The sequence below is a fragment of the Schistocerca americana genome, unplaced genomic scaffold (genome assembly GCF_021461395.2).
Source record: "Schistocerca americana isolate TAMUIC-IGC-003095 unplaced genomic scaffold, iqSchAmer2.1 HiC_scaffold_177, whole genome shotgun sequence".
Lineage (NCBI taxonomy): Eukaryota > Metazoa > Arthropoda > Insecta > Orthoptera > Acrididae > Schistocerca > Schistocerca americana.
Genome location: NW_025725864.1, coordinates 192501 through 200000, shown reverse-complemented (window position 1 = coordinate 200000; position 7500 = coordinate 192501). Strand labels below are relative to the sequence as shown.

The window sequence follows — 7500 nt, the reverse complement described above, 5'->3', positions numbered from 1 at the left end:
GACTCGCGCACATGTTAGACTCCTTGGTCCGTGTTTCAAGACGGGTCGTGAAATTGTCCAAAGCTGAAGCGCCGCTGACGGGAGCGATTATTCCGCCCGAGAGCATCCCGAGCCAACAGCGGCGCGGGTCCGGGGCCGGGCCAGGTAGGTCCGTCATCCGGGAAGAACACGCGCGCGCTTGCCGGGAGCCAGAGCGCCCAAAGGGGCGAATCGACTCCTCCAGATATACCGCCGGGCAGCCAGCCAGGACACCGGGGCTCTGCCCAACAGACGCGAACCGAGGCCCGCGGAAGGACAGGCTGCGCACCCGGGCCGTAGGCCGGCACCCAGCGGGTCGCGACGTCCTACTAGGGGAGAAGTGCGGCCCACCGCACACCGGAACGGCCCCCACCCCGCGGCGAGTGGAAAGGCAACCGGACACGACCCGCCGCGGATTGCTCCGCGCGGGCGGCCGGCCCCATCTGCCGAGGGCGGAGGCCTGTGGCCGGATGGGCGTGAATCTCACCCGTTCGACCTTTCGGACTTCTCACGTTTACCCCAGAAACGGTTTCACGTACTTTTGAACTCTCTCTTCAAAGTTCTTTTCAACTTTCCCTCACGGTACTTGTTCGCTATCGGTCTCGTGGTCATATTTAGTCTCAGATGGAGTTTACCACCCACTTGGTGCTGCACTCTCAAGCAACCCGACTCGAAGGAGAGGTCCCGCCGACGCTCGCACCGGCCGCTACGGGCCTGGCACCCTCTACGGGCCGTGGCCTCATTCAAGTTGGACTTGGGCTCGGCGCGAGGCGTCGGGTAGTGGACCCTCCCAAACACCACATGCCACGACAGGCGGCAGCCTGCGGGGTTCGGTGCTGGACTCTTCCCTGTTCGCTCGCCGCTACTGGGGGAATCCTTGTTAGTTTCTTTTCCTCCGCTTAGTAATATGCATAAATTCAGCGGGTAGTCTCGCCTGCTCTGAGGTCGTTGTACGAGGTGTCGCACGCCACACCGCCAGCCGGCTGTGCACGCTACCGAGTAAGTACCGGTATGCGAACCGCCAGGCGACGGGCGCGCATCGCACGTTTCAGGAGGCGCGGCCGGCCCCAAAGGCGGCCGCGACGCTCCCAGGTCTGCGAAGCGGGGCAAACGCCGCGCGCTTCAGTATACGTAGCCGACCCTCAGCCAGACGTGGCCCGGGAACGGAATCCATGGACCGCAATGTGCGTTCGAAACGTCGATGTTCATGTGTCCTGCAGTTCACATGTCGACGCGCAATTTGCTGCGTTCTTCATCGACCCACGAGCCGAGTGATCCACCGTCCTGGGTGATCTTTTCTTAGTTTCCACTGTCTCTTTCAAGACAGTTGCATAGGCGGGACGTAGGCGTGTGGCGGCCCCTGTTCAAGCGTTCTGTGTCAAACGGCCTCACGGCCGATGGGCGTCGTACGGCTCCACACCGGAGCGGACAGGCAGTCGGGCGAAAGTCATTCAAAACCGGCGCCAGGCGCCAGGTGCCCGCAGGCCAGCCGCTCCAGCGCTTCAGCGCTCGTACCACACAACATTGGCGTTAGTTTTGAGAAGCACGCGTGGTTCCGCACGCGGCGCACGGCTACTGCGAGCCGTACAGGTAGCGTGTTGCGCGACACGACACGCACATCGAACGACATGCAGTCTAGTCGGTAATGATCCCTCCGCAGGTTCACCTACGGAAACCTTGTTACGACTTTTACTTCCTCTAAATGATCAAGTTTGGTCATCTTTCCGGATAGCATCGGCAACGACAGAGTCAATGCCGCGTACCAGTCCGAAGACCTCACTAAATCATTCAATCGGTAGTAGCGACGGGCGGTGTGTACAAAGGGCAGGGACGTAATCAACGCGAGCTTATGACTCGCGCTTACTGGGAATTCCTCGTTCATGGGGAACAATTGCAAGCCCCAATCCCTAGCACGAAGGAGGTTTCAGCGGGTTACCCCGACCTTTCGGCCTAGGAAGACACGCTGATTCCTTCAGTGTAGCGCGCGTGCGGCCCAGAACATCTAAGGGCATCACAGACCTGTTATTGCTCAATCTCGTGCGGCTAGAAGCCGCCTGTCCCTCTAAGAAGAAAAGTAATCGCTGACAGCACGAAGGATGTCACGCGACTAGTTAGCAGGCTAGAGTCTCGTTCGTTATCGAATTAACCAGGACAAATCGCTCCACCAACTAAGAACGGCCATGCACCACCACCCACCGAATCAAGAAGAGCTATCAATCTGTCAATCCTTCCGGTGTCCGGGCCTGGTGAGGTTTCCCGTGTTGAGTCAAATTAAGCCGCAGGCTCCACTCCTGGTGGTGCCCTTCCGTCAATTCCTTTAAGTTTCAGCTTTGCAACCATACTTCCCCCCGGAACCCAAAAGCTTTGGTTTCCCGGAGGCTGCCCGCCGAGTCATCGGAGGAACTGCGGCGGATCGCTGGCTGGCATCGTTTATGGTTAGAACTAGGGCGGTATCTGATCGCCTTCGAACCTCTAACTTTCGTTCTTGATTAATGAAAACATACTTGGCAAATGCTTTCGCTTCTGTTCGTCTTGCGACGATCCAAGAATTTCACCTCTAACGTCGCAATACGAATGCCCCCGCCTGTCCCTATTAATCATTACCTCGGGTTCCGAAAACCAACAAAATAGAACCGAGTCCTATTACATTATTCCATGCACACAGTATTCAGGCGGGCTTGCCTGCTTTAAGCACTCTAATTTGTTCAAAGTAAACGTGCCGGCCCACCGAGACACTCACTCAAGAGCACCTGGTAGGATTGCAACGGGGTCCGCCTCGGGACGCACGAGCACGCACGAGGCGCGTCGCACGCCTTCGGCTCGCCCCACCGGCAGGACGTCCCACGATACATGCCAGTTAAACACCGACGGGCGGTGAACCAACAGCGTGGGACACAAATCCAACTACGAGCTTTTAAACCGCAACAACTTTAATATACGCTATTGGAGCTGGAATTACCGCGGCTGCTGGCACCAGACTTGCCCTCCAATAGATACTCGTTAAAGGATTTAAAGTGTACTCATTCCGATTACGGGGCCTCGGATGAGTCCCGTATCGTTATTTTTCGTCACTACCTCCCGTGCCGGGAGTGGGTAATTTGCGCGCCTGCTGCCTTCCTTGGATGTGGTAGCCGTTTCTCAGGCTCCCTCTCCGGAATCGAACCCTGATTCCCCGTTACCCGTTACAACCATGGTAGGCGCAGAATCCTACCATCGACAGTTGATAAGGCAGAACAATTTGAAAGATGCGTCGCCGGTACGAGGACCGTGCGATCAGCCCAAAGTTAATCAGAGTCACCAAGGCAAACGGACAGGACGAGCCGACCGATTGGTTTTGATCTAATAAAAGCGTCCCTTCCATCTCTGGTCGGGACTCTGTTTGCATGTATTAGCTCTAGAATTACCACAGTTATCCAAGTAACGTGGGTACGATCTAAGGAACCATAACTGATTTAATGAGCCATTCGCGGTTTCACCTTAATGCGGCTTGTACTGAGACATGCATGGCTTAATCTTTGAGACAAGCATATGACTACTGGCAGGATCAACCAGGGAGCTGCGTCAACTAGAGCTGAGCAGCCGGCCGCCCGGGAGTGTGTCCCGGGGGCCCGCGCGAACACGCAAGCGTCGCCCTCAATTATTCTGCAAACAGGAGGATGCTGAGCTCCCCTGCACAATACACCTCGAAACCCTCTCAGGTCCCGGCCGGCGCGCAGCGCCGTCCTAAGTACTTGGTCGGGTTCGAGAGAGGCGCAATCGCCCGGAGTTTGGCGAGTAGACGCTTTAGGTGCGACCCACCCGTGCTCCCAATGAGCTTGCCGCTGCCGACAGAGGCCCGGGAGCGTGCTGTCGTGGCATTGCCGGCGGGAGACAACACGCGCCACCTACGGTGACCGGCAGCTCCAACGCCAGCGCCACAGAAGGACAAAAAGCCCCACTTGGGTGCCGAAGCGAACTCTCCCCAGCACAGCGCACGCGCCAACACGTCCGCACAGCTGCGATACAAACCACCTGCGAGAACCGCAGAGGCGACCGAGCAGCAGACGGCGTCGCGGCGCCGAGCGCCGGGCGGCGGCGCATCCTCAGCGCACACAGTCCTCAATCGGACCAGCACACTGCAGATGTCCACCGCGCTTCGCACCCGGGCCCGCGAGGACCTACTTTGGCCGCACGGCGCCGCGTGCAGGGTGCGCCGGCGCGCAGCTGCGCCGCCTGCCGCCTCCGTCGGCCGGCGCGCCTGCCACTGGCCGCCCCCACCAGCCGGCTGTAGCGCGTGCGCCCACGCACCGCGCGGCCAGCACGCCGGGAGGGCCCCCCCTCACCGGCCGGGGACGGTCCCACCCAGCCACCGCCGCGTATCGCTTCACACCCAGATGCCATTCACGTTCGTGGGCATGGTGGGTATCGCTGGAACAACCGGTTGTAGCTCAACCGATCGTCGCCATCACTGATTCACCTCTAGCGAGAACAACCGCACCACAACGGTTTACCAGTTGTTCATTTGCATAACGTCACCAGCTAACGTAGGCGTCCCATCGCCATTTGCAAATCAACGATTGTTGCATGCCTGTGTCAGGGTGTCACGACACACTATGTCTGCCCACATACACGCAACAACATGTGCACGCTTCGCGAACACGTGGAAGGTGGCCCCCGTACGTATGCGGATGTCCATTGCGCGAACGACTGTCAACCGGCCTCTGTCGCATGTCGCAGATGTGGAACGCAGTGCACCATGCTATCACGGTGTGTGAGAAGAGACGACTACGTCTGACAACACGCGCCACTACATCAACAGACGGCTCATGCTGATCGCCATCCAGGGCATACCACACTGCAATCCAGCTCTTATAGGGAGACGACACGTAGCTGAGTGCACACACATTTGGACCGCATGGTCGCCGTTGTTGGCGCAGGTCGTTGTACGGTCACATTACCACGATGTATCATTCAGTACATGAGGACCAATGTGCAGTACAGTGTGTGATTTGGACGTACAACATCAGCGGACAGTTGACACAGGCCGTACCCAGCGTAGGCTAAGTGCTTCGCACATGCGAATGCCAATGAACAACTGCAAATGCCATTGAACAACTGCAAAGGGCATTGAGCATGTACGTCCTGCTGCCATCCTCATTACAGTGTATAGCTGCAAGGTGTTTAACATGAAGCGATTACACTGGGGACCGGGCAGTGCGAGTAGCAAACTATATTGCGGGGGTTGCAGTTAGGCAACACTACACTACTTTAACGCGTCGTATGACAATTACAGAGCAGGTTAAGGCCCAACGTGTGTTGGGTTAAGGCCCAACGTGTGTTGGGTTAAGGCCCACGTGTGTTGGGTTAAGGCCCAACGTGTGTTGGGTTAAGGCCCAACGTGTGTTGGGTTTAGGCCCAACGTGTGTTGGGTTAAGGCCCAACGTGTGTTGGGTATAAGGCCCAACGTGTGTTGGGTTAAGGCCAACGTGTGTTGGGTTAAGGCCCAACGTGTGTTGGGTTAAGGCCCAACGTGTGTTGGGTTACGTTAAGGGGCAATGTGGGTTACGTTAAGGGGCAATGTGGTTACGTTAAGGGGCAATTGTGGTTACGTTACGGCGCAATATAGGTTACGTTACGGCGCAATATAGGTTACGTTAAGGCGCAATATCGGTTACGTTAAGGCGCAATACAGGTTACGTTAAGGCGCAATACAGGTTACGTTAAGGCGCAATACAGGTTACGTTAAGCGCAATACAGGTTACGTTAAGGCGCAATACAGGTTACGTTAAGGCGCAATACAGGTTACGTTAAGGCGCAATACAGGTTACGTTAAGGCGCAATACAGGTTACGTTAAGGCGCAATACAGGTTACGTTAAGGCGCAATGCAGGTACGTTAAGGCGCAATGCAGGTTACGTTAAGGCGCAATACAGGTTACGTTAAGGCGCAATACAGGTTACGTTAAGGCGCAATACAGGTTACGTTAAGGCGCAATACAGGTTACGATAAGGCGCAATCAGGTTACGTTAAGGCGCAATACAGGTTACGTTAAGGCGCAATACAGGTTACGTTAAGGCGCAATACAGGTTACGTTAAGGCGCATACAGGTTACGTTAAGGCGCAATACAGGTTACGTTAAGGCGCAATACAGGTTACGTTAAGGCGCAATACAGGTTACGTTAAGGCGCAATACAGGTTACGTTAAGCGCCAATACAGGTTACGTTAAGGCGCAATACAGGTTACGTTAAGGCGCAATACAGGTTACGTTAAGGCGCAATACTGGTTACGTTAAGGCGCAATACAGGTTACGTTAAGGCGCAATACAGGTTACGTTAAGGCGCAATACTGGTTAGGTTAAGGCGCAATACAGGTTAGGTTAAGGCGCAATACAGGTTAGGTTAAGGTACGACATAGGTTAGGTTAAGGTACGACATAGGTTAGGTTAAGGTACGACATAGGTTAGGTTAAGGTACGACATAGGTTAGGTTAAGGTACGACATAGGTAGGTTAAGGTACGACATAGGTTAGGTTAAGGTACGACATAGGTTAGGTTAAGGTACGACATAGTTAGGTTAAGGTACGACATAGGTTAGGATAAGGTACGACATAGGTTAGGTTAAGGTACGACATAGGTTAGGTTAAGGTACGACATAGGTTAGGTTAAGGTACGACATAGGTTAGGTTAAGGTACGACATAGGTTAGGTTAAGGTACGACATAGGTTAGGTTAAGGTACGAACATAGGTTAGGTAAGGTTCGACATAGGTTAGGTTAAGGTACGACATAGGTTAGGTTAAGGTACGACATAGGTTAGGTTAAGGTACGACATAGGTTAGGTTAAGGTACGACATAGGTTAGGTTAAGGTACGACATAGGTTAGGTTAAGGTACGACATAGGTTAGGTTAAGGTACGACATAGGTTAGGTTAAGGTACGACATAGGTTAGGTTAAGGTACGACATAGTTTAGGTTAAGGTACGACATAGGTTAGGTTAAGGTACGACATAGGATAGGTTAAGGTACGACAAAGGTTAGGTTACGGTACGACATAGGTTAGGTTACGGTACGACATAGGTTAGGTTACGGTACGACATAGGTTAGGTTACGGTACGACATAGGTTAGGTTACGGAACGACCTAGGTTAGGTTACGGTACGACATAGGTTAGGTTACGGTACGACATAGGTAGGTTACGGTACGACATAGGTTAGGTTACGGTACGACATAGGTTAGGTTACGGTACGATATAGGTTAGGTTACGGTACGATATAGGTTAGGTTAAGGTACACATTGTTGTAAGGAAAGGTTTAATGGGGGCGGGGCGGCCGGATTTGTTGATTGTGATTATAGTAAGTGGATGCCTGCGGCATCATCTGATTTGCCACGTCAGGATGCACCTTTGGCTCATGACAGGCGGCGCTCTCATTCCATGCTTGTGGCAGACCTGTGTCTTTCATTCCTGCCATTGTTTGTGTGCTGTGAGAGGAGGCAGTATTGTGATGTTGG

At 54.4% G+C, this 7500-nt stretch overlaps 3 non-coding genes across 3 annotated transcripts in view; all 3 read right to left on the bottom strand.

The window, feature by feature from the left end:
* LOC124571593 overlaps nt 1–966 on the bottom strand; it is a 4227-nt gene extending 3261 nt beyond the window's left edge. The window contains exon 1 of the ribosomal RNA XR_006971926.1: nt 1–966. This exon is cut by the window's left edge and continues 3261 nt beyond it. This is a non-coding gene — a ribosomal RNA (large subunit ribosomal RNA).
* A 188-nt stretch (nt 967–1154) lies between these two features.
* Nucleotides 1155–1309, bottom strand: LOC124571613. Its single transcript, XR_006971933.1, has one exon. It is a non-coding gene; the product is annotated as a 5.8S ribosomal RNA (ribosomal RNA).
* A 352-nt stretch (nt 1310–1661) lies between these two features.
* On the bottom strand, nt 1662–3573 carry LOC124571577. The gene has a single exon (XR_006971911.1). It is a non-coding gene; the product is annotated as a small subunit ribosomal RNA (ribosomal RNA).
* Between the last annotated feature and the right edge of the window lie 3927 nt (nt 3574–7500).